Raw genomic sequence first — 26,373 nt, forward strand, 5'->3', positions numbered from 1 at the left:
GGCAGGGAATGTGATGTCTGTGTCAGGACTGGTGACTGGAAACCTCATCCAGATGCTGAAATCCCAGAGGAACATGATGAGGAAAGAGCTTCACCAAAGGAGAATTATCTGGTGTAGACTCAAGCCACAAGCTCTGGTGGCTGACAAAGTCTGTTCAGCTTGAACAGTGGATGGGAAGGCATCAGTGCTGGACCATTAACACTGACATACCAAGAACTCATGTTTCACTTCCTACCCTGGAGGAGTGCTTCCTCCTCTGAACTTTCCATCCCAGAATCATTGCTTTTCTCTTGCTCCCTCTCTAACACAGCAGCAGTGAGAAGTGCTGTCTGCAGGTGGCAAAAGGAGAGCAGTTTTTCCCATCAGTTCAGTGTTAACGGTGTCCTGGCTTCAAAAGAAAAGCTGCTTTTGGCTGGAATGGAAATGACAGAAGGGGTAGGGGAGGACCATGGAAAAAAACGATGACAGAACCTCAGACAAAGCAGGATTGCATTGCCATCATTTCTGCAAGCATGAAGGCTGCGTGGGCTTGACCCAGGAAAGTATCCTAGCTGTAACACAAGTGCTCGACAAACACACATTAAACCATGGCCAGGCTTTCCACTATCACTAAGGCAAACTCAGCCCTCAGGGATAAGTATCCATACACAGGTTTCAATCCTTCCACACTGCTTTTCAAGTGCATTATGCTCAAAAAACATGCTCAAGGATGGTAACATGCGGAGGAGATTGTAGATATTTGTGCTGATTATCCATTCAAAGGCAGGAAATGACAGCTAACGTGATGCCTGTTCGATCCTCTTACAGCAGTGACCTGATTGTGGAAACATTTCTGTCCTGATTCTCTAAAATCATAGAATGGTTTGGGTTGGAAAGGACATTAAGATCATCCAGTTCCAACCAGCCTTGAAAAGTGAGGCAGGGCTTGACTGACAATGGATTCAGGCTTGCCAGGAGACCTGAAGGTGTTCCTCATGTCAATTTTTAATGCTTCCATTTTCTCCTTCAGCTTACAATGGACACAATGGACCTATAAGGATGCAGGGGAGGAACTATTCGTTAGGGACTGTAGTGATAGGACAAGGGGTGATGGGTTAAAACTTAAACAGGGGAAGTTTAGATTGGATATAAGGAAGAAGTTCTTTACTGTGAGGGTGCTGATGCACTGAAATGGGTTGCCCAAGGAAGTTGTGAATGCTCCATCCCTGGCAGTGTTCAAGGCCAGGTTGGACAGAGCCTTGGGTGATATGGTTTAGTGTGAGGTGTCCATGCCCATGGCAGGGGGTTGGAACTGGATGATCTTAAGGTCCTTTCCAACCCAAACTGTTCTATGATTCTAATTTCCCCTGCCAAAGAGCAGCAACAAAACTGGTATGAATTTACACCCCAGGCTGAGAAGCTCCTCTCTCAGGCACAGCAAACCTCCATCTTCACCCATGCAAGAGGGATCAAGCTGGGTTTGACAGCCCTTCTGAGGCGATGTGGTGGAGGCTCATGCTGTTGCCCCTTTTTCTCGTGCCAGAGCTGTCAAGCTGAGATTGTGCTCGATGTGACATTTGAAATGGTAAGCAAAGAACAGCTTGCCAAGCACCGCTCTCAGGTTCTCAGCTAAGCAGAAACAGATCACTGGCATTTGCTGCAGCCCAAAGGCGGGTCTATCATATCCACAAACAGTAAAGGATACAGAACAAACAAACAGATCCCAAATGCAGTTCCTCATCATGCCTGGGAATCCCCACGGAAAGGAAAGGGGTCACGCTCTTTTAGCAAGAAAGGGTTTGACCAAAAATACCCAACCAACCAGAGCAGCTGCAAAGTTGTTTTTCCTTTGTGCTGGATTTTATGATGTTTGCTTGTTTCAGTTTTCAATGGGGTTTGCTTTTAAAGAAAGCATTCGCAGGCGGGTTTCTCAGTGGGTCCTACCATCCCCAGCAATAGCAGGAGGGCTTCTGCCCTCCAGAGCTACTGCTAAGCTTTGCCAGCCTAATTCTAGCAGCACCGAAAGTCACGCTCTGAGTATTGCATTAGAGACATTGATGTGAATAACAGATAATTTTCTCACTCAGAAAGAAGGAGCAGGGAGGCAAATAGCAAAACCTAAATGTCAATAGCAAGGGAAGTAACAGTTTGCATTCTGTCTTCAGCAGGCGTCTATTGCAAGGTGTGAATTTGCTGATGTCTAACTTGAGTTTGTGCTATGCCTCTGCCTCGAGAGGCGAAGGGGAAGGAGGGAGGCGTGCTGATGGAAATCCCTTGCATCCAGCTGCCTGCTTTCAAACTTGCAGAAATGGAATGTCTCCAATATCCTTTAAATTGGCCAACAGATGCAGCAGTTTTAGCCAAAGGTCCGTTGTATTTATTTACACATATACACTGGAGTTGCACAAGATCCATCACGTTAAGAAACCTAAACTTGACTTGTTTCCTTTACTGATTTGGGGGTTTTATGATGAATGAAGAAATTCTGAACCTTTTCCTTCCTTTTTTCCCTTCTCCTCTTTTTTTCCCCCTGTTGGAAACACTCACTGTGCCAAATCAGCCTGTCTCATGTTCTGATGGAGGACTTGCTGCAGGTCATGCCAGGTGACCCTTAACCAAAGAGGAGGCCTCCTGGCCCTTTTATAACAGTGTTCTCAGAAGCACAAAGCACTCTCAGATGGTTCTGGTTTAGACAGCACTGTTTTAGTGCCTTTCAGAGCACAGCAAAAAACATCCTTCAAATGCACATCTGATATTCAGCTGCTTCCCTTTCATACCTACATATCTGTGTGTGACTCCTGAGGAATCACCTTATCCCTCTGTGTCTTTTGTCACCCCAAAAGCACTATCCTACTATTGCTTTAATGGCTGCAAAGCTGTTGGCTGACTCCACAGTGACTCCTGCTAAAAGAGTCTTCAATAAATCAGACATAAATGAAAAGAGGCAGGTGTTGTGTTCCTATTCCTTTGGATTTATGGTCGTTTTTTATGCCACAGCCCTACACAGGGATTTATAGCCACAGAGGTTGATAACCTGGGGCAAGGAGCTTGGCCAGACAGGCTGAGCAATAGCAGCTCTTGAATCAAAACAGACCCCAAGAAAGTGACCCTATGGGTGACACCGCTGTGCCCAGCACTGCTCATGGTGGGATGTTGAATACATCCTTTATAGAGCTATAGGAATGAGCAGCTACTCCCTGCACCCAGCCTGGCCAGCATGGGGAAGGGGGGTTTCACTGCACCAAGGTTTGTGCAGCCTGCTCTGCCCCAGCTTCTAGGCCTCCTTCCTCTCCTTCCTCTTTGTCTTCTTCATCTTACTCCTCCTCATCATCATCTTCTTCATCATCTTCTTGTTCTCCTGCATCAGAGAATGATAGAATTATAGAACAGTTAGTGTTGGAAAGGACCCTAAGATCATCTAGTTCCAATCCCCCTGCCATGGGCATCATCATCATTTTCTCCTTCTTCATCATCTTCTTGTTCATCATCTTCTTCCTCCTCCTCTTCTTCCTCTTCATCCTGCTTTTCTTCTTCCTCCTCCCATTTCCTCCTTCTCTTATTCTTCCCTATCCTCTTCCTCTTCTCCTTCCCCTCTTTCCTTCATCATTTTCTTGTTCTTCATCATCACCTTCTTCTTCATCATCCTCTTCATCATCTTTTCCATCATCATCATCATCTTCTCCATCCTCCTCCTCCTCCTGTTCTTCCTCTTCGTCCTCCTCCTCCCTTTCCTTCCCTCCCGCACACTCACCTCACCCCCCACCTCCCTGCGCCCCCTCACCTGGCCCCGCCCAACACCAAATATGGGCAAGACCCGTGTCTAGCCCCGCCCACCTCATAGCCCCTCCCCCTCTACACGCCCCTCCCTCCTTTAGCCCCGCCCCTTCACCGGCCCGGCCGTCTCTTCCCTCCCCTCCCTATTGGCTCCGCCGTACCACGTGACGCCGCGGCCGGATCGAGGGGGCGGGGCCAGGACGGGCAGGGGGCGCGCGCGGGGCTGCAGCAGCTGCATGTGCTGGGCGCGGAGCGGAACGGAACCGAACGGGACGGGAACGGGAACGGGACCGGGAACGGGAACGGGACAGCGCAGAACGGGGCGGCACGGCCGGAGCCGGCGAGCAGGTCAGTGCGCGGGACGGGCGGCGAGGAGGCGGCGTGTGGGGCCGCCCGCGCAACAATGCGGGCGGGAGGGAGCCATGCGCGGAGCGAAGCGTGGGGCTAGCCGGGTGCGGGGCGATCCCTCCTCTCCTTCCTTCCTTCCTTCCTTTCTTCCTTCCTTTCTCCCTCCGCCGGGAGGCCGGAGCGGGGGAATCGCGGCGTGCGGGGGGAGGCCGCGCTGGGGTGCGCGATGCGGTGCCCCCCGTGCGCGGGGTGCGGTAGCCCCGGTACCAGTCGGAGGGGGGACACCAGGTAGAGCCTTGGGGGGGCTCAAGCAGGGCACTGCGAGGTGCAGCGCGGGGGGGGGCACCATGCGTGATGCTGCGGTAGCTCCGGTGGGGAGACCACGTGTGATGCTCCATTCGCCCCCCCCCCATTACAGGACAGCACCGGAGCACCCTGAGAGCCCCGTGTCCCATTGCGATGCGCGCTGGGTGCGCTGCAGGGTGCGCATCGTGGGCGCTTCCATTCTCCCGGCGGCCTCACCACGTTCTTAGCGTTTCAAGGGGCCCGGGGTTGGGGGGGGGAAGCGCAGAATGTTCCCTGCTGTCCGGTCGTGCCATCCCGATGGACGTTTCCCACCTCTTTGCAGGGAAACGGCGTTAAACGCATGGGGCTGCAGTTGCAGCAGTGACGGCCTCTCCTGTGCCATATTTGAGCGTGTTTCCGTTGTGCTAATGAGGTTTAAGGGGTTTTTGGGAGGTTGGTGGGCCCCGTTGTGAAAGCAGGCGGGTCACAAAGCAGGAGGACACCCCATGTGCTGCCTTCCTCTGCCGTAGGTAAGGTGGATTTTGCATGCGACTGGAATTACTAATCCGAGCAATTAGCTGGAATCTGGCAAGTTTGTGCTGCTGCCAATTTCCAGTTAATTCGGTTACGGCTTCATCCTTCTGCTCAAAGGAGGTGAAATGTAAACGGAGCGGCTGGGGCTGCTGAGTTGGTTTTATATACATACATCCTCCTTGCTAAAGGAAGATCAGCAACTAAATTAGGCCTTAATGAAGTTCTGTATTTATTGGAAGCACTGGAAAAAGAGTAGCGTGGATAAATGGGGCTGGTGACTTGTTTGTATGCTAAGTCTCATGCGTCTCCCTACCCTGTTGTGGGCTGGATTTGAGTTCTGTGGTTATAATGGTTGCTGATTGTTTGGTCATATCATTGCTAGTAGTGTATACTGAAAATGCTGCAGGTGTATTTAAAGCTGGGAGCTTTGTACACCCACCAATACTTGCATACATCCAGGAACTTCATAGTGTGTTGTCACTAGGCTTCAGAGTTAACCACCCAGGCGCCGGCTGTTGCTGTGTTGCAGCACAGTTCCCATCATAGCCTCTTTGGGGGGCATCGGATGCCTGTAGGGACTGCCAAATCTGACACGTGGGCAAGTGAAGGAAGAGACTTTTAACCTAGTAAAAGCTCCAACCTGAAATCCATTCCTTTGGGAAAGCAATACTTAAACTTTCACGAGGCTGAAAATAGTCGTGTCACTGGAGCGCTACCAACCTTCATCCCATTGGCACTGCTGAAAGCTTTCATTACGACTGGTTTAGTTTTATTTCTATGCGTGCTCAAAAATCACTCACTGGCCTCCAGTCGAGGTGGTCCCTGTTGAGAAGCATCCATTGGGATCGGCCTCTTGGATTTGATGGCAGAAGTGCCTGCAGAAACGTCAAAATGCCCCCACCGTTTAGGCATGTTTCCAGCTTAATCATCCCCTGCAAGCGACGGAAATCAGCGGCTTGAAATCCAGCAGCACTTTATATTAAAATAGCAAACAGTAAACATTGGCTCCTATCAATAACTTTAATTACAGTTTGGGTTTTTGACTGGAATAGGCACAGGTTGCCATAAGGAAATACAGAGTTGAGCATCCAGATGCGCTCAGTGGGGTGGTAGCACATCGTCGGACGTGGCACAATGGGTTTTTATAGCACAAATTACAATAAAAGAGGGTTTTTTTAGCAGCATAGCGTGCTGTTGTATAAGGAAACTGCAAGCTTTTGGGCTGAGGCTGTGTGGTTTCTGGGCATTGTGTGCCACAATGCGTTGGTGGATGGCGTTCCAAAGCGGCTTTGGACGGGGAGAGCAAGTTTGACTGCTCTGGAGCTGAACCCTATTGGGGTTTTTAAACCATCAGACAAAATGCAGGGGACGGTTTGAGTGTGCCACTGATAGACCAATAGGAAGCAAAAATGAACACCCAAAAAAGGGGGTTTTGGGGTTTCTGGTTTGATCATTGACTGAGAAGGAAATTGCCCGTCTAGGGGTGGGTGTGAAATCCCATGTTTGCTGTGCTCCAAACTTGGAAACTACTGATCATGGCACATGGTGGGGGCACGCACATCTCCCCTATGCATTTTACATCTTCTTTTTTACCCCCTCTAACTGTACCCAAAACTAAAGGAAGGATGCAGCGCCCGTTGCTCTGTTGAATGCTCATTTTTGCCCAGTTACGCCACTTTGTGAACACGAGATGTGACTGGATTCCTGTGGCAAGGAGCCCTTAAGATTTCAACAGCTCTACCTATAAATATAGATGCTGTGAAAGGCAATCCGGCTTTAAAAAAAGAAAAACACACTCTTTTTTTAGTCCCACTGTATCTGCCTGACTTTACTGCAATGCAATGCATCTCTGGCCGGGCAGCATGAAGCCTTTGAGTCTCTTAATTCCTCATGTGAATTTATCTGAAGAATGGGTGCAAGCAGAGGAAAAAGCATCCATTTTCATTGTCCAAAAGGGAGTGGGGTGCTGAGGTTGTATAGAACAGCATTTGCAGAGGGACCTTTGCTTGGTCCTGGTGGGTCCCTGGGAGCTGCCATACCATAGGGCAATGAAGGATGGGAGAGGAATGAGCATCCTTTGGGTGCGAGCAACATCCCAGGTGAAAACTAAAGCAAATAAGCCCCTAAAATTAAATAAATAAAGAAAAAAGGCAGCTGCCACCTCACCCTGGAGGTGTCTGGGCTCACCTGCCTGTTCTGATGCAAGCAGGGCAGCTCGGGGGCCAGTTTTGGGCATGCCTAGGGTTGCCCAGGGACAGGCTGGTCCAGGAAGCAGGTACAGCATGTTCTCTGGCTGCTCCTCCCCGTCAGTGCGACCCCCATCAGCCCTGTGGTGAGGTGATGGCCACTGTGCACATCCTGATGGAGAAAACCCCGCTGCCTGCTAGGATATAGGTGGAAAGCTCATAAGGGAAGGGTGGCTTTGCAGCATAAGCGATGCTTTATCTGCGCTTAGCATGGCACGAATCCACCTTTGTGGCCGGAGCATTTTTGGCAGGAAGCCCTCAGTCACCTTGCGGTGCTTAAAGCCTGATGGAGGGGTTTAGATGGAACACGGGGCTGGAAAACGGGTGGGAATGGGGTGGGAGAACTGCTGCGTGTGCAGTTCGGGAAGTGCTGAGCCTGAGCAGGAGCTGCAGACAGGCTCCTCACGTGACCGTCTGAATTTCTGATGATTGCTGGACCACTTTGCCAACAGCCTCTCGGGCTCATCAGCTGCAATATCGCTTCTCCTCTTCATCCTCTGGGGCTTTATCCCCTTTTCTTCCCCACCCTGCCTTGATTTCCAAGCCGGAAAGCAGGAGGGGGTTGAACGCAACGCGGAGGGTGGCTGCAGCTGCGCAGGGTCTGCATCCAAATGGTTTCCTGGAAGGCAAGTTTTTATGGCTCTTTTCTTTCTTCATCTTAATATTTTTACTGTGAGTCTCTCTCTGTTTGGATGTCAGCTTCAGTTTCCCATGGCATCGAGTGATCAGGGGGAAGGGGGGTGGGAAAGAAGGGGGTGAATGCATTTCGCATGCAGATCTCTGCAGCCGTATCGATGGTGAATGTGTTCCCTCTCTGATACTTGTCAGAGATTTCCTCTCTTGCGTCACTGCAGTTAATAAGATATTTAACGTGAGAGCTGTGGGCGATGTTGCGTGTTGCAAGGAAAAGGAATGGGGGGGGAATGACGAGTTCCCGCACAGACTTGTGCTGGGGAAGATCCTATCGATGCAACCTTTCAGGCTGGGTTTGGAGTCAAACTGTTGCCTTTCACCCTTAATGAACCTGACCTGGCTGCGTCTAATTGTTCTTGGTTTATTATGGCAATGATTATTTCTCCTTCTAATACTGAGCCAAGCAACCCAATTCTCTGTGTCTGCTGCACTGACTGAGTCAAGGGCGCACCCCTTTGTTATTATAAGCAGATTTTACCTGCCTGGACTTTGAGTTTTAGTTTTTCCCTTTATTTTTGGTTCCCTTTGCATTCCAGAGACCACTTGATGGCTTTTTTGGGGTGATGTTGGGTGACAGTGCACGTGCAGTGATTGCAGAGTCTTGTTGACTGTGTGCATTGAGTCCCTGTTGATTAAATCACCGGTTGATTATAGAGTTAATAAAGTGCCACCGTTGAAACCTTGACCAAAAGCTGTGTCCCTCCCTGGCGTGGTTTGCAAGGCCAGCTTGTTGAGTTGGTCAATAAACCCTGTGAGCAGCACCCCTGGGAGTTCTGCCCTGAAATGGGAACGCCTGTGTCCTTCAGCCCGCTCCTTGCCAAGTTGTTTTCCTTCTCCAGCCTGCCACTCAAACCCTTTCTGCTGTGTTTTTCCACAAGTGTCTTTCAAGCATAACAAGGAGAAGAAAGCCACTGCAGGGCTGTGGGTGATGAGGGGAGGTTGATGCCTATCAGCCCAACACTTGCCTGTGGCTTTGGGGGCCCCCTTTGCCCCCTGTGACTAGGCTGCATGATGCAGGTGAGTTGGCATCTGGTAGCAGTTGGGCATGGGGCTGCCTCTACCCACCACCAGAGCCATCCCATCTCTTCCAGGTCTGCCATCGCATCTCCAGGGTGTGAGTCAGCTGGGGTGACCAAGACGGCCCCATGTAGGTTTAGAGCAGAGAAGGACTCCATAACCCTCTCAGGACAATGGGGTGGACAGGGGGGCACAAAGGTTTTGCAAGAGGAACAACTACAGCTGAGCTGATGGCATCTTCCAGTCTTCAAGCAGGACCTGTCACTCGCAGTCCTATTGATACATAGCTTATCATCAGTGATTTTGCTCAATAACCTTTCTTTTTAGAACAAAATGCTTAAAAAGCAATGTGCCACCAGCAAGTTGTGACATTGGCTTGGTGTTTTGGAGCTCCAGCTCTACTTTAGCTCTAGGTATGAAGCAGTGCAGTTGGGTGCAGTTTTCAGCCTTGATGGGAAAAGGGTCTTCAAAAATAATCCTATCACATCCCAGCTAAACAGGCTCATGCCCTTATTGCTGGATGTTGGGGATCAGTTCTGAGCTTCTCACTACAAGAGAGACACTGAGATGCTGGAGCTGGGCCAGAGAAGGGCAATGGAGCTGGTGCAGGGCCTGGAGCACAAGTGTGATGGGGAATGGCTGAGGGACCTGGGAGGTTCATTCTGGAGAAGAGAAGGCTCAGGGGGGACCTTATCGCTCCCTACAACTGCCTGACAGGAGGATGGAGGGAGGTGGGGATCAGGCTTTTCTCCCAAGGAACAAGGGATGGGACAAGAGGAAATGGCCTCAAGCTGCACCAGGGCAGGTTTAGATGGAGCTGAGGAACAATTCCTTCCCCAGAGGGTGCTCAGGCATTGGAACAGGCTGCCCAGGGCAGGGCTGGAGTCACCATCCCTGGGAATGTTCACACACCGTGTAGATGAAGCCCTCAGTGCCATGGGTTAGTGGTGGCCTTGGCAGTGCTGGGATAAAGGTTGGGCTCAATGATCTTAAAGGTCTTTTCCACCCTTGTTGATCCTGTGATTCTGTTTTCTCTTGTTTCTGCCATTCTCCATAGCTCCTCCGTGCTGCTCCCACGACACGGGGCAAGGGGAAGCGCGGGTGCAGCTCCAGGCAGTTGCTGGCTCCAGCACATATTCCCGAGCTGCACGGTCACCCAGGGCCCCCTTCATGTGAACAGGGTCAGCAGCTGGGAAATCGCAAAGTGCCTCCCTGGTAATTCCCAGCTGCCGTTAAAGCAGCTTTCAGATAAATTCCCTCAAAGAGCAATTCCAAGTATTTGAGGGTTTGAACTTCTCTGGAGAAGGCTTTGGGAGCTGCTGGCTACCGCGCTGCTCCCTGGCAGAATTGCCTTGATTATCCCAGCCTCTGGAATCACTGTTTTAATGTGATTTGTGTATTATTGATTGTGATTTGTATTTAATGTGATATATTTATTTATTGGCTCAGTGTTCAGAGGGTGAGCAGGGACTGGAGCACCTCCTGTATGGAGACAGGCTGAGAAAGTTGGGGCTGTTCAGCCTGGAGAAGAGAAGCTGTGTGGAGACCTCAGAGCAGCTTCCAGTGTCTGAAGGGGGCTACAAGGATGCTGGTGAGGGACTCTTCATTAGGGACTGTAGTGATAGGACAAGGGGTGATGGGTTCAAACTGAAACAGGGGAAGCTTAGATTGGATATAAGGAAAAAATTCTTTACTGTGAGGCACTGGAATGGGTTTACCAAGGAAGTTGTAAATGCTCCATCCCTGGCAGTGTTCAAGGCCAGGTTGGACAGAGTCTTGGGTGCCATGGTTTAGTGTGAGGTGTCCATGCCCATGGCAGGGGGCTGGAACTGGATGATCATAAGGTCCTTCCCAACCCAAAGCAGTCTGTGGTTCTATGCAGTGGAGCACTACTGGAAGCAAACCTTGCATTAAACTGGGATGCTGACTTGTTGAGCACTGGATTTGGTGCCCCCCACCCTCCCATCATACCTGACTATTAGTGCTTACCCAGGGGCACTACCCATCCGGGTGCCCCTCGCTGTGCATTCCTCTGCAGGCTCTGCTTGGTAACGTGGGCACAACAGAAAACAAACTGCAGCGAGCTTTGCTCTCCCAGAGCCCCTGAAGCTTTCTTTAAAGGGAAAAAAAAAGCCACTTTGGAGCAATGTGGTCTCTTTTTTTTTGCCTTCTCATGCTCATGAAAATTCTCATACCAAAGCAGTAACCTCCACTGCCCCGGCTCATTATTCCTTAAGGTGGAGTTAAGGGGGCATTTAAGGGAAAGCTTGTCCCAGCCGCTGTGTCCCCTCCTTTCCTACACCCTGTCAGTGGCAAATTACAGCTTCTTGCTTCGTTGTGTGGCTGGCAGAAAAACAGGGGGTTTGGAAAACAAACAGGATAATTTATGGCATGCCTAATTCCCTACCCTGAAAGGCTCTGGATGTCCCTGCACTGGTGCTCCCCAGGGCGATGGGGGGATGCATCCCATGGGGTGCAACCTGCTGGTCACAGGGATATCCCCATGAGGCTGGGTACCCTGAGATAGGGACAGCCAAGCTTTTTCCTGTAGGAACAGTGCTGGGCTCCTGCCAGAGTCCCCTCTCTGGGGCCCTGCCACCAGTGCAAGCGCAGCCAGGCTGAAGGCTGGTGATTAAACCCATGATCCAGGTCATCTCCTACCCCTCTCCGTGCCCCAGTGATGGGGATGCTGATAGCAGGGCCGCATCCAGGCAGGGAGCTTGCATGTTCAGAGAGGCTGGGGATGAACTGAGCCGGTTTGGGGTAAAACCACCCTAGAAACCTCATTGCAGAGAGGGTTCCTCCCCATTCACCCTTCGTTGCCGCTCCCAGCTCAAACTGATTTTGGTCATGGGCTCTCCTTTGCTCTGTCAAGTAACTTTCTATCATTTTAAATACTATTTCTATCTATTTTAAATGCTTCTTTTTTTTGCATTGACATGATGGAGCTGCCTCCTGAGGTGGGAGACAACACATCTAAAGGGCAGGTGAGGAAACCTGCCTAGGTTTGCTATGGATGGGACAGCAGTGGGTGCAGTCCCAGCCCCAAGTCGCATGCACTGGACCACACACTTAGTTCTCTCTCTCCATTTTTCTTTCCCCCTCCAAAATTAATCCCTCCAGCCCCTTAGGCTTCTTTTTTTGTTGTTGTTGTTGTTGCTTCTCTCTGAATTCCTCCTAATTTGCAGGCTCGCTGCCAGCATACAGCGCTATAAAAAGGGGGACTTGTTCTTCAAGCTTCCCTCCGGTACACAGCGTTTGCACAAATAGCAACACGCTTGACGAGTAGGTCTGATTCCTCCTGCTATTATTGAAATGCTCCTAGGGTGCTCAGGGAGTAGAGCTGCTGTTTTAAGATGAGCCAAGTGGAATTTCATGGAGGGCCGTGAGCCCGAATCCCAGCCGGTGTTTAAGCTCCTGTCAGCTGGAGAAACGGAGCTGTGCCTCTTTATTTCCCCTCCCTGTGCAGCTTCCCTTTCTCCTAGATGCTGTTTGCATCCCTCTGTACCCCACCAGCACAGGCGGGATGGAAGCTGTGGCAAAAGACTCGCATCGTGATGAAACCCCAAGGCCACCACTGATTTCTGGCTGGTCTAAAGGCTGGTCCCCCCCTCTTCCTGTTACAGGCAGCTGCAATGCAACCCCCCTGCCAGCTTCCTTCTTAAAGCTAATGAGCCGTTTGACCCTGGCAAGTCCTCCGGGAAAGCCGCTGCTAGAGCCTTGCTGCTCACACGGATACAAACTGCTCTCATTTCCAGCTTAAATTTATTTGTGGATGACTTGTACCCATTTGGCCTTGTTCTTTGTGTACTGGCTTTTAGCTCCGATGGCTTTTTTCCCTGCTCTGGTGTTTATTCTCTGGCAGGCTATACCGAGTGCCCTGGGTCTGCCAACCTAAATAACCCCAGTGCTCTTGACTGAGAATGGGTGTAAGGGCATCTAGGCTTCCCCATCCCTGCAGTGGAGACAGCCCCAGTGACTCCTTTTGCAGCTTGACCTCCCATTGACAGAGGAAGATCCATGCTACTGCCTCTGACATCCTCACCAGGATGGTCCCAACCTGCAGAAGGGACGTGCTGACCATGCTCCATGTTGACACAGGTTCTCAGATTCGAAGCCATCATCTGATTTCATTAGCATTTGCAATGCAAAAGCCATGTTGGCATAGCAGAGGATGAGGTGTTTTATCCCTAATGCAGCCTTCACTCACACCCTTCCCTCTCCTTTCATTTGACACCCTTGGGTAGCAGTGTAACCGCTCACACTCCAGCCCTGCTAATCTCGTGCTAATCTCAGCCCTGGACTTCTGAAGCAGGAGTTTCCTGTGCATGGCTGTGCCAGGCCCTTTGCTCAAAGGCTGAAGTGGATTTACAACACTTAAGTTCACCAGAGCAAAACATACACATGTGTTTTTTACCACTGCTCCCCTTTTGGCTGTGTTGGACCATCCAGGATGCAATATCTTTTGATTAAAACTCTACCAAGGGGGCTTGAGGCTTGGTGCTGGTTTGCCCATCCCAATTTGGATCCTTTCCTTCTCCTTGGCAGGCAGAGCTCAGCTGATACCTTTGATTGAAGGCAATCATAGAACCATGGAATAGTGTGGGTTGGAAGGGGCCTTCAAAGCTCATCTAGTCCAACACCTTTGCAATAAGCAGGTACATCTTCATCTAGATCACGTTGCCCAGAACAACATCCAACTGGCATTAAATGTCTTCAGAGAGTGCCAAAAATACACTGTGTGCCATCGTTCACCCGCTCCTTATTTCCTCCAGGTTTTCCTTCAGTTAAGAACCTATTTTTGTTCATGTTTTTTTCACCCTGCCTAATCTCAACTGCATCAGTGTGTGTCCATTTGAGGCAGGGTTTGATATTCCCCTGCAGTGTCCTTCCGTCGTGCCATGCCCTTATTAAACCACACGTAAATTGGCATCACTGAGGAGGAGCTGGGCCCTGCGGTTATTAGCAGGATTATTCTCATCTGTCATGGTTTCCAGTGAAGCTGCTTGGCTGCTGTAACACACTAACGCTTGTCTTCGCTGTCAGGGAGAGGGATGCTAATGCAGTGCTGAGGATCAGCAGCAGATAACTAGGAGGGAATCAGCAGATCCCATCACATCTTGCCATGTTAAGTGATTTTTGACCCTGAGCTCCTCTTCTCCAGGCTGTGGTTGTTTAATACATCACATTGGGCATTCACTTCTCGTCCTTAGTGTTTTCCAAGCAGCCTGTGGGCTCTTTTGCAGCCGCAGCCCCAGCACAGGAGTTCATTGCATTGGTGATATTGCTGGTTTTGCTCTTTGCATTGTGTTTTCTCACTGCCTAAATCAGCATCCATGGCTTCCAGCACTTACGGTGGGTGCAGCTGGGCATTTTCTCCTTGTAGTCGATCTTCCTCATTCCTCTCTCCCCATTTATTTGATTTCCTGCTGTATTTAAAGCCAGGGGTGGCCAGTGTGTGTGTTTTGCAACCTTCTGCTCCTGTTATTCATTTCTTAGAAATGAAGGGGAAGGAACCACAAGCAATAAAGAGCCTGAGGTTTGAGGACTTGGCTGTTTATTTGTCAAAGCTAGAAATGCAGCGACTGAAGAGGACAAGAGGAAATCCTCAGTGCAAATGGGCCTCAATTAAATTCAGGCTTGCATAAGTCAGAACCCTTTTGGGGGAGGGCATACCCATAGCAGCTATGGGTATGAGTAGGGGGATTTCCTTCTGCAGTTTCAGATGGAGGCATCACCACTGCTATTACTGAAAATAACATCTTAGTTTTGCCTTTTGGATCTTATTCTTCTACCCCTCCAAGCTATCTTTCCTACACCATGCCCAGCCAGCAATAGCGGAGCAGTGGTGCCCATCTCAGTGGCGTCGTGGCACCTCTTGCAGTGGGATTGCATGGGGCTGATGGTAAACCAGCCCCAGGGATGCCAGTGCTGGCAAGGAGGCTAAGGCTGGCTATTAACTGCTAGAGAGAGGGGATGAGGAGCAGCAACATGGCTCAGATGCCCAAGCCAGTGATGCTCTGAAGCCCCAAAGGGACAAAAATAGGTGGCTGGATCATTCAAAAGGGTTTGAGGACCTTAAGATCTCCTTCCTCGGAAGCAGCAATTACCAGATGAAAGGGAATGTCTTCAACCAGGCGTTTTGGAGCATCTGGTTTGAATTGTGCACGTTCCTTTGGGAAAGAGGGGAAGGCTCTCATTGGGTTGGTGGAGAGTCCTTCAGGGGATATGGCTGGTTGCTTATGAAACACATTTTGACACCAGGAGCGATTTCCACATCTCTGCTCCTTTTTGCACTGCGTTGTCAGTAACTTCCCAAAGTGCTAAAGCCGGATTCCTGGGAGGGCGAGGGGCTGTCTCCGCACAAAGTGCTGTGTGTGGGGATGCACATGTGGTTTTCTTTCTCCCTTTTGCCCCTCCTTGCTACAGAGGAGGCATTGGCATGTAATTACGGCCAGCTTTAATCCAGCCAGACCAACTGTCTTTCTGGCAAACGCAAATACAATAGGAGCCAAAGGTTATTGCACGCCCTAAATAAAACCATTACAGCCCCAGGGCCTCACCCAAGCCCAGCAAAGCATCCAGGACCAGCTTGGTTCAGTTTTCCTCAGCCCAAAAGACTTGGTTTGATGGAAATGACCCATAACTTGGTGGGTTTTGTCATCGTTTCCCCGCTGCAAAGCCACCTGCATGTTTGTGACTACTGTGGCACCTGCAGGAGCCCCACATCTGGCTGGTGTTAGTGAGCCCAATGTAGGATGTGCTTGGTGCAGGGTTTTCATGCCAAAATGATTGGTGGCTTTAATTGAAACCAGAGGTGGGTGAAGGCATAGGTGTGCACCACCAGCAGCCCAGCACGTGGCTGTAACCAGTGTCTTCATGAGCTGCTCGTGAGATGCAACCTGATGTCCTGCCCATTGTGGGATGGATGGAGATGTCAGGTAGTCCTGACAAGGTCCTGCTTGGCCTGGAGGAGCCACTCAGGAAGCAGTGCATCCCACTGGGCTTTCCTTCCAGCTGGTGGCCTTCTTAGACCTTGATAGGCTGGAAAATTGGGCAGAGAGAAACCTGATGAGGTTCAACAAGGGCAAGTGTATGGAGGAGGAACCCCAAATACCAGCACAGGCTGGGGCTGACCTGCTAGAGAGTCCTTCAGTTGAGAAGGAGCTGGGAGTATTGGTAGATGATATTCTACAAGCTGTGGGGTGCACTGGGAGGAGTGTGGGTCAAGGCAGGTGATCCTAATGGTGAGGACACATCTGGAGCACTGTGTCCATTCTGGGCTCCTTAGTACAAGAAAGACAAGGAGATATTGGAGAGGGTCCAGCAGAGGGCACAAGGATGCTCAGGGGTCTGGAGCATCTCTTATGAGGAGGGACTGCTGGAGCTGGGCCTGTTTAGTCTGGAGAAGAGCAGACTGAGAGAGCATCTCATCAATGTAGATCAGGATCTCCAAGGTGGGTGCCAAGAGGAGGGTGTCAGACTTTTCAGTGGTGCCCAGTGATGGGATGAGGAGCAACAGCTGTAAACCAGAACACAAGTTTCACATCACCAGAGGGCCCTTCCAACCCTAATGATTCCATGATCCTGTAGTGCCCTGAACTGGGATTTTCTCTGAAGCCTGGGGGATTTAACGTTCTGTCCATGAGCAAATACAGCCCAAAGTGATGTCAATGCATGACCTCAACCCAAACCTCAAGAAGAGGTAAATATTGCATCACACCGAGCGTGCTGTACCTTTTCCTCCAGTCTGAGAAGCTCTGCCTGTGTCCACCCTGCTGCAGGGACCAGCCAGCCCATGGTGGAGATATATGGTGGGAAAGGTTTTCTCCTTATCACCCAGTTTAATTATGGGTGTCTTGGCATTCGCAATGTGATGGACACTGGTCCTATCCCCATCCAAGGCTGCTTTGTCCAAGGAGGAGGAATTGTGTTTCACAACCCGTCCTTCCAGGCTCCCACAAGATTACTGGAAGGAGAGGAATGTGCCGGAGAAAATATCCCAACTGCTGTTAAAAGGCACAAGCTTTCTCTGCCCCTTTCCGGGTTGGCCATTCCTCCTCATTGGCAGCACCCGCTGGAGCCAGCCCTGTGTCACCCTGGGGTGCCTTTGCCCTCCTGTGTGCAAATAATTGCAGTTGTGATAAGCAGGCTCTTGTATGAAGAAACTCTTTGCTTTTCCCTTACAGTGCTCCTGGGACAGAGCTCAGACAGAGCTTTATATCTGGACAATAAATCTCCAGGCTCTCCAGAACACACCCTCCACACGAGGCACTAATGCCTCTTAAATAATGGGCCTGCCAGATGCTTGTTCTGTCTGGGTGAAGAGCGCGCCAGCCAGAGGCAGCATCTGTAAATCATTTGCCAGGAGAGCCCAGGGAGCCTCAGGCAAATCCCTTTTGGCCAAACCTTTCAAATCACGAGGAAGGTTTCTGGACTGCTTGGAGCGGAAGCATCCGTGAGATGCAGCATCCCGTGGTCCTGCGGTGAGGATGCATCCCACACGTGGGAGCTCTTCTGAAAGGCATCAAATCCTTCTCAGGCAAAGGCTAAGGTTGCCCATTTTATTGATCTTGCTTTTTGTATCTGTTGGTGCTTCAACATGCTGGGAGCACCAGATGGTGAGATGTGGTTCTGTGCCATGGAGGGCACTGGGGATGCTTGGATTGGTTTTGTATTGGGTTATCTCATCCTGGATGTGGAAAAGGCTGGAAGTGGGGATGGGTTTCTGTGATGTGCCCTCTCTGTTGGGTCTTCTTTTGGAGCTCCATAATCTGAGTCCATGTGTTTGCCTCCAGCAAGAATAATACCAGGTTCTCTGCAGATCTTGTTTTATTTAGGGGTGATAGCTGTGCTGTTGTATTCACCCTCATTTCTCTCCCAAGCTAATTACAAGCCTCTTGGACTCTCTCAGGCAGCTTTGGCAGGTGCTTTGCTTTTCTAGCTCCAGTGCTGAGGAGCCACAACCATGAAGCCTTTCCCCAGCTATTAGAAAGCAGTTACTGTCCTTGTGCATCTTTCCACTGCTGGAAGCTGGTAAATGGATGGGTCCTACACAAATAAACCTCTCGAGGACAGGGAGTCAAAATATCCCTGGGCTTGTTTGGTGGAAAAAGGTTAACCAGTGTGAAGCCTGTGAATTGCTGCTGACATAACTTTGTAGACAAAATAGGATGTTACTGACTGGAGTTGCAGGCAAACTGCTTGGAGCTGTTTAGAAGGGGCTTGTCCATCACAAGGACTGAGATCTCCATGGGAGAAGATCTGGCTGGGCTCTTCGGATATACCTCTAGGGTCTTGGCTGTGGCTCTGCTTTTGGTGTTTGTTGCTGAGGATGAGCTGTGCAGGGCTCTCAGTCCCCACAGTGACCACATGAATGTGGGGATAAGCTGACAGTGGAGCTGTGGCAGAGGACAGGAGGAGCCCTCCAGGAAGTCAGGCACCAGGTAACTCCTTGAGAAAGAGCTGAAATGGGCTCTGTGGATGCAGTTGAGCATGTCCCTGCTTATAGCCTAGGGGTTGGAACTAGACTGTACTTAAAGGTTCCTTCCAACCCAAACTGAATCCTGTCATGGATAAACATCATTGCCCGGGCAGGAGCAGCAGCTTTATGATGAAGATGAAGTTCCGTGTTGCTCCCAGCATGATCCTAAACCTCAGCAGGTGCTGACTGCTGTGTTGGCATTGGAGACATAGGCCAATGCAGCAGTTGGTGGGCTCATTGTGGTGCCCAGTGACAGGACAAGGAGTAGTGGCCGTAAACTAGAACACAAGTTTAACCTTGACATGAGGAAGAGCTTATTACACTGAGGGTGGCAGAGCACTGGCACAGGCTGCGCAGGGGGGTTGTGGGGTCTTCCTCTCTGGAGACATCCACAGAGTCATAGAATCATAGAATAGTTAGGGTTGGAAAGGACCTTAACATCATCCAGTTCCAACCACCTGCCATGGGCAGGGACACCTCACACTAAACCATATCACCCAAGGCTCTGTCCAGCCTGGCCTTGAAGACTGCCAGGGATGGAGCATTCACCACTTCTCTGGGCAGCCTGTGCCAGTGCCTCAGCACTCTCACAGTAAAGAACTTCTTCCTCATACCTAACCTTAATGTCCCCAGTTTCAGTGTGAACCTATCACCCCTATCACTATAGAGAAGAGCTGCCACTGTGGTAAGCTCCAGAACCAGCTTCTCCTATCATGGCTGGAAAGCACCAGCAGTTCCTGATGAGCTGCTTGCTTCCCTTGACCTGGACACGAGCAGAAAGCATTCACTGGCTCTAACCCAGGATAGAAGCTTTGGGAATGCCCCTTGACAGCACAACAGCAAATGCTCATCTTGAGCATCACCAATGCTGGGAGGCTCTTGCCCGACAAGCCCACAGTGAAGCGCATCCCACTGCAGGAAGAACTTGCCTTGGACTGCGAGGTTTCCTTACTGGAATGACTGAGCATGCTGGAAAGCACCCCTTGTGCATGCCAGGGTGGTGGAAACCCATCTGCCAGCGAACAGACCTGCCAGTGCCTGTACCACCATGCTTTGAGGTGGTGGATAGCACCCAATGGAGGTGGGCAAAGGGGCCGTGCCTCAGTTTCTCTAGAGAGCTGATAATCACCTCCAAGGTAAGGTCAGCCTTGGAGCCATGTTTGGGAGAGGTACTCATAGAGGTGAGAGATGCACCTCAAGGGATGCCAGGTCCCTGTAGCCAAACAGCTCAAGTCCCCTCTCCTGGGATGCCCAGCTTGCCTAACTCAAGTTGTGCCATGCAAACATGACCTGAGGGAGTACTGCATCCAGCTCTGGAGTGCTGAGGACAGGAAGGATACGGATCTGTTGGAGAGGGTCCAGAGGAAGGCCACAGACATGATCAGAGGGATGGAGCACCGCTCATATGGGGAAGGCTGAGAGAGATGGGGTTGCTCAGCCTGGAGAAGGCCACTTTTTTGTGGCCTTTCAGTACTTAAAAGAGGCCTGTAAGAAAGATGGGGAGAGACTTTTAAGCAGGGCCTGTAGTGATAGGATGAGGAGTGATGGTTTTAAACTAAAACAGGGAGATTCAGGCTGGATGTGAGGAAGAAATTCCTTACAATCTGGCTGCTGAAACACTGGCACAGGTTGCCCATAGAGGTGGTGGATGCCCCATCCCTGGAGACATTCAAGGTCAGGCTGGATGTGGTTCTTGGCATCCTGATCTAATTGAAGATGTCCCTGCTCATTGCATGTGGACTGGACAAGATGAACTTTGGAGGTCCCTTCCAACCCAACCCATTCCATGATTCTATGATCCATGCACATGTTCGTCTTGTGCAGCTGGGGTGAAGTGGCCTCAGGGATGGAGCAGTCCATGGGCAGGAGTTCGGAGCAGCTTGACCATTGCAGAGCAACCATGGCAGGCAGCCCATGTTTCACAAGTGGGGTTTTCCCATCAGGCTCTCCAGCTGCTATAAATAACAGGAAGTGTTTTGTCATTTTCTGCTCCGGAGAAGGTCAGGAGCTGGATGCTGTGGTCTTTGGAGCTTTAATGAGGTCGGAGATTTATGTGGTATACCCAGAAGTCCCCCTGGGGCAGCCTGCCTGGGGCCATTTGGCTCCTTGGATGGTGGAGTCTTTAATGCCAACCTTTGACAGAGTTACCTTAGCCCTTTAGATGTCAGGTCCTACTAAATCCTTCACGTGCTCCTCGTCTCTGAGGCTTGATGTTGCAGTAACCAACTCTTGGGTTGCTGCAGAGCCTGGTTACGAGAGGTTTGAACCATCCCCTGTCTGCAGTAGGAAATGCTTCTACTGTGGATGCCAGGATGGACACAGAGACACCAGCCAGTGGTAGCTGTTGGGAGCTCATCTTGCAGCTTCCCTGACTCCTCAGCACTTGGTATTCCACTTACAGTGGGCAAATGCCTTAAGGTTTCCTTTTGCATCCTCCATCAGGGAAGCTGGTCCTTCCTGAATGCCTCCGGGGGTGATGGACCAGCTCTTTGACTCTTGGGTGGTTGGTCTCTGATGGCCAGACCATTGTATATACCACTGTGTTCCTGCACAGGCGAACAAAGAGTCCCCAGCAAGTGGCACAAAGACTTTGAGCACCCCTCAGTGCAAACTGATTTTGTAGCTTTTCTTCAAATGTATTGGACGTGCATTATCCCCCCAAATCAAATAGTCCAGCTTTAGATGAATCTACCCATGCAGTGCTCTGCCAGCTTCACTATTGGGGTCTGCTCCTTGTGCTTGTCTCCTTCAGCGGGTACGATGCTGCCAAAGCTCTTTAAGGTGGTTGCCCTGTATCTTCATGCCAAGGGCTTTGCTTAACACTGGTGCCATGGGTGGTTGAAAGGGTCCTAAAACATGAAAACAGTCTCAGCAGAAACAGATTGAAATGACCTGTTTCCAGTGCAATTGATATATGCACACCAAGGAGTTACCTCTTAATTTAGGGAGGTGACTGCCCTGTGCTGCTAGAGTCAGTATAAGGGATGGGGAGATACCTGCAGAGGTTGGTTTGCTCCACACACATGGAAGCTGCCCTTTTTCTCTGCTAATAAGAGAGGGAACAAAGTGCAAAGCCTGCAGGGTGCTTGTCTGGGTCTAGCTGCCATGGAAGAAAGTCATGCACACCTTCTCTGTCTGGTGGCCGCAGTGGGTCCCCTTGGGGTCATGTTATATCCCCACCTCCTCTCCTCATGGTTTACCTGGTTTTTGCTTGCTGCAGGATGGAAACCCAGCAGATAAGTGGGAAGATCCATCCCCAGGACTTTGCTCAGACATCTCAACAGCTTTCCCGGATCATGGAGAGCCACAGGCATCACGTCTGTGCTGCCTGTATCCCCAAGCAGACATGCAGGGAGGAGGCAGAGCCACTGTCTGCCTCTCTGCTTCCCCAGCAGATGCAGGAATGCTTTGATGTCCCTGGCCCTAAACTCCTAGCACCAGGATTAACCACCAGCCAGACCCCTCCACTGCCTCCAAATACATCTCTTAAACCCAGGCAAGCCCCATACGGAGGAGTCCCAGCATTCCCCTTTTGTGGAATAGGGGTTAAAAATAGCTTCTCCCCTTGCACCTGCCCTTCCATTGCCAAGACTGATTTATTTTTACAGCCCTTGTGCTTGGCTCCTCTCCTGGGGCACAGAGGACAGGGACAAGTAGATAAATGACCCATATCAATGGTGCAGTGAAGGTAGGAAGTGTGGAAAGTGCTCTCACTGCATATGGGTTGCCATTCCCCCCCCTAACTTCTCCTTCCTCTTTCTTGCCATGGAACTGGTGGAATCGCCATCCCTGGAAGTGTTCACAAACCATGTAGGTGAGGCCCTCAGTGACATGGTTTAGTGGTGGCCTTGACAGTGCTTGGGAACAGTTGGACTTGATGATTGTAAAGGTCTTTTCCAACCTCATTGATTCTGGGATTCCATGATTCCTATAACCGCATGCTTCAAAACCAACACAGAAATACAGCTGCAGGGATGGCCCTTGGGAAAAATATGGGATTATGCTCTTTTTGCATTTCTAGACACTTCTTCAAGGGACAGTAAGTCTGCAAGCATTGAAAATGGAGTTGTGTGAGTGTTACATTGGTTTCTAAGGGGGTTTGGGGTGCAAGTTAGCATCCCCTGTGCAGGTCTGAAGCAGCAAAGGGAGCATGGCTTGGCCCTGTTTGTTTTTTACACATTTCATGAGCTTTTTTTACTACATTTCAAGCTTATTTTAACACACATGTATACAAGAGCAGGCTTATTTCTAAGGCAGAATAGCCACCCTGTGTCCTTACCTGACTTAAGTGTCAAGGAAGCAGCTTTTTCTTTACTTGTTACAAGCAGAGTTTAAAATAACCTGTTTTGCTGTGTGCCAGTGAATCTGCCCAAGAGGAGGTCAGGGCAAGGTCTTGTTTTCTGTCTGTAAAAAGCTATTCTGCTTGTTTATGGAGCTTCCTCTTAGCAGCCGTCATTTAAGGTTAATCTGTTAATGACAGCTATAGGTAAAAACAACCTCATTTCTATCCCCCAGAGTGCTGGCAAGGCTGCATTGCCAAAATCCCAAAGTATCCAGGCTTCCCAGCAAACAGCGTTTGGGAACTTTCCATCGGTAAAGCGGGATTTGCTGGGTGACCCATTCAGTCCAGGTTCTTGGCATGGATTCTGGCTTCCAGTCCTCCAGGGATATACATGAGAAAGCCCAATCTTGGCATTTTCTGCTTGTCCCAGGGGAAGGATTTCATTCTTTATTCTTGAGCTTAAGCATATGAGCTGGCAATACACCAGCCCTGTGGCAGGGAGGTGAAGAGCATCTTATGGTGGTGCTGAAAGGATGCAGGTCAATGTTGAAGTATGATGAGATGTTGTATGTGGATGTTGGAGACGGAATCTTCATCAGGGACTGTAGTGATAGGGCAAGGGGTGATGGGTTCAGACTGAAACAGGGGAAGTTTAGACTGGATATAAGGAAGAAGTTCTTCACTGTGAGGGTGGTGAGGCACTGGCACAGGGTGCCCAAAGAAGTGGTGAATTCTCATCCCTGGCAGTGTTCAAGGCCAGGTTGGACAGAGCCTTGGGTGCCATGGTCTAGTGTGAGGTGTCTCTGTCCATGGCAGAGGGTTGGAACTGGATGATGTTAAGGTCTTTTCCAACCCAAACCATTCTATGATTCTATGATCTTAATGGCAGGATGGGGAGGGTGAGGAGAGCCCCAGGGAGCTGCTAATTTTCATGGACGCAAGGTGAAAGCTTTGACTGTAGGACATAGAATTCATCTTGTACAAAGTACATGGGTCTGGTGGGTATAAACCTAAAGACCTAGGAGGCAGGGGGGTGAGCAGTTGCCATTTATAACCAGGAAGGAGCTGAAGCAGACGTGGGTAAGGGATGGGTTTCCACCCAGAGAAGCTGTAAACCAAAACCCTGACCACTGGGGGTTATTTAAAGACTCCCACAGTGTTTCCTGCAATGCAAAGGAGCTTGGCCCATGTTCAGGCTGGGCGACTGCTCACTGCAAAGCCAAATAAACAGCAGCCACTTGAACTTTCCACTGTGTGGGCTTAGCTAGATGCCTTGTCCTGGGGCTAAGTCAATGTGCCATGCCTCAGATGGGCTTTGTGGACAAGGCTTCTTGAAGCATTCAGGGCAATGACCATGTCTTGGGGCTAAAAGCTACTTTTTCTGTTGCATTAAGAACCCCAAGGGAAGAGTTTGGTGCTCCTTGGGGCTGAGAAGAGGCATCTGGGAAGGCAAATCTGTGTCTCCAGAATGAGCAGGGATGCCCTATATATGGGTCTGTGTCCTTCAGTGACCCTGGGCAGGGCAAAGACAAAGGAAATTATATCCTTTAATGCTAGACATGTACTTTAGATGCTAAGTTTTCTGAGAGGAGCACGATCCAAGTAGCCAGGACCAGGAATCTTGTCTGTCCATCAAGGCATGTCAGGGATGAGAGAGTGTGGTGATTCATCTACTGGATATCCATGCAGGTGCCAGAGCATCAATGGTGGGATGCCTATGGTGATGCTTCTGGGAAGGTGCCAAGGCATCAATGGGAGGATGCCCATGGTGATGCTTCTGGGAAGGTGCCAAAGCATCGATGGTGGGATGCCCATAGTGATGCTTCCAGAAAGGTGCCAGGGCATCGATGGTGGGATGCCCATGGTGATGCTTCCAGGAAGATGCCAAGGCATCGATGGTGGGATGCCCATGGTGATGTGCATTAACTGGGGATGTTGAGGTGGTCCTTTCCACCCTCAACCCTTCTGTGACAGTTGGTACAATGAGATACTAGGCACTTGTCTGTATGTATTTTGGTGCTGTTATTGAGTTGTATTTAACATGGTGCATCTCCCTCCCCGCTCCTGACCCTTCCCTGGTGACCTAAGATGTTGCAGCAACTCCCATGAACCCTGCGATGGATGGATGCTCCATCCTCACATCCAACAGCAACCCCTCAGCCTGGGAACTTTTGCAAGACTTGGCAGTGGGGCCATTGCAGGAGTATTTCACACAGGACCCAAAAATATTGCTGTCGGTGCAGCATCGCTCGGCCTGAGCATGGGGTCAGGTCCCTCAGAAATCAGACTGTTGACGAACAAGCCTGAGCGTATTCGAGCGTTTCGTCTGATTTTTCTTGGACTCCAGAGTTTCCAAGGGAGCCAAGGAGTTGGCTGCTCCTCTTGTTGACTTTGCAGGCCAGAAATACAGCCGGGTTCAGTGAAATAAGGAAGCTTGAGTTCTTGTATTGCTATTGCTATAGCAGGGAAGAGAGGAAGCTCAGTTTGGGGGAGGTCATGTCATAGAAACATAGTTAGATGTCCACTTCAGACATAAAAGTCCAAGGTGGTGTGTTCCAGCTCTGCCACCTGCACTTAGGATCAAGGATACTGGATGATTGGATATAAGGAAGCAGTTCCTTACTGTGAGGGTGCTGAGGCACTGGAATGGGTTGCCCAGGGAAGTGGTGAATGCTCCATCCCTGGCAGTGTTCAAGGCCAGGCTGGACAGAGCCTTGGGTGACATGGTTCAATGTGAGGTGTCCCTGCCCATGGCAGGGGGGTTGGAACTGGATGGTATTAAGGTCCTTTCCAACCCTAACTATTCTGTGATGCTATGAGGATCACTCAGGCACAGGGCAACCCACAATATCCAGCTCCAGGTCCAAAATCATTCCATGACATCCGTCTGGATTTCTAGCAAAGAAGCAAACCCAGGGGTATTTCAACAATGGGTCCATGCAGGCATTAGGGAGTGCAGATACCATGCAGATAACCATGCCAGTACACATCAGCACTGACTGGGATGAGAATGCAGACTCGAGGCAGGAGCAGAGCATGGCTTTAAACTGCAGATGAACTCTGAGATGTCAGTGAACTCGAAGCAAGCCCATGTTTCAGGCCAGGCTGGCCGTGAATCAGCTCTGAAACTGAAAGGCGAAACTTTCTGACTTCAGTTCAAGTTATGAACTTATAAACTCCCCAATTATCTGGTTTAATGGACACGGGCCAGAGACAAACAGTATTTGAGGCAAGTATATGGGGCAGCTTCCTGAAAATGAACTCACTGGAAAAGGCGTGATGTGGGGACTGAAAGTTTGACTTGGAATCTTGTGTTTTAACAGGCTGGGTTAATTTGACATGACTGTATCTTGCTATGGATCCCCGAGCTGCTCTTGAGCATCCTCCATCCCTTTACTGCTCATTGCTAAACTGTAGGAGCATGATAAATCACTTCTAAAAATGAAGGTTGAAGAAAGTAGCACATTAAAAGCCCATCTAAATGATGGCAAATGTGCAAAATGCTTCTGCTGAGGAAAGCCACATAATCTTACTCCTTTCCCCCCCATGATAACAAGCCCAAGGTGACAGTGAACTATGGGCAAGTGCAGGCCATGGGGCAGCCCATGGCCCAGCTTTGCTATTTCGTGGCACACTTTGCAGTGGGGTTAGAATAGGGATTTCCCATGTGTGGGTGCATTTTTTATCAGCACATCTTAGTCCTGCGGGGTTTTTTGCAGATGCTGTTCCAA

At 50.2% G+C, this 26,373-nt stretch overlaps 1 protein-coding gene across 1 annotated transcript in view; it reads left to right on the forward strand.

The window, feature by feature from the left end:
* Nucleotides 1–3,950: 3,950 nt before the first annotated feature.
* PTP4A3 (protein tyrosine phosphatase 4A3) overlaps nucleotides 3,951–26,373 on the forward strand; it is a 47,769-nt gene continuing 25,346 nt past the window's right edge. Inside the window, exon 1 of the mRNA XM_034062713.1 lies at nucleotides 3,951–4,101. The gene's annotated coding sequence lies outside the window, so the exon portion shown is untranslated. The remainder of the gene's footprint in view (nucleotides 4,102–26,373) is intronic.

The sequence above is a fragment of the Melopsittacus undulatus genome, chromosome 1 (assembly GCF_012275295.1).
Source record: "Melopsittacus undulatus isolate bMelUnd1 chromosome 1, bMelUnd1.mat.Z, whole genome shotgun sequence".
Classification (NCBI taxonomy): domain Eukaryota; kingdom Metazoa; phylum Chordata; class Aves; order Psittaciformes; family Psittaculidae; genus Melopsittacus; species Melopsittacus undulatus.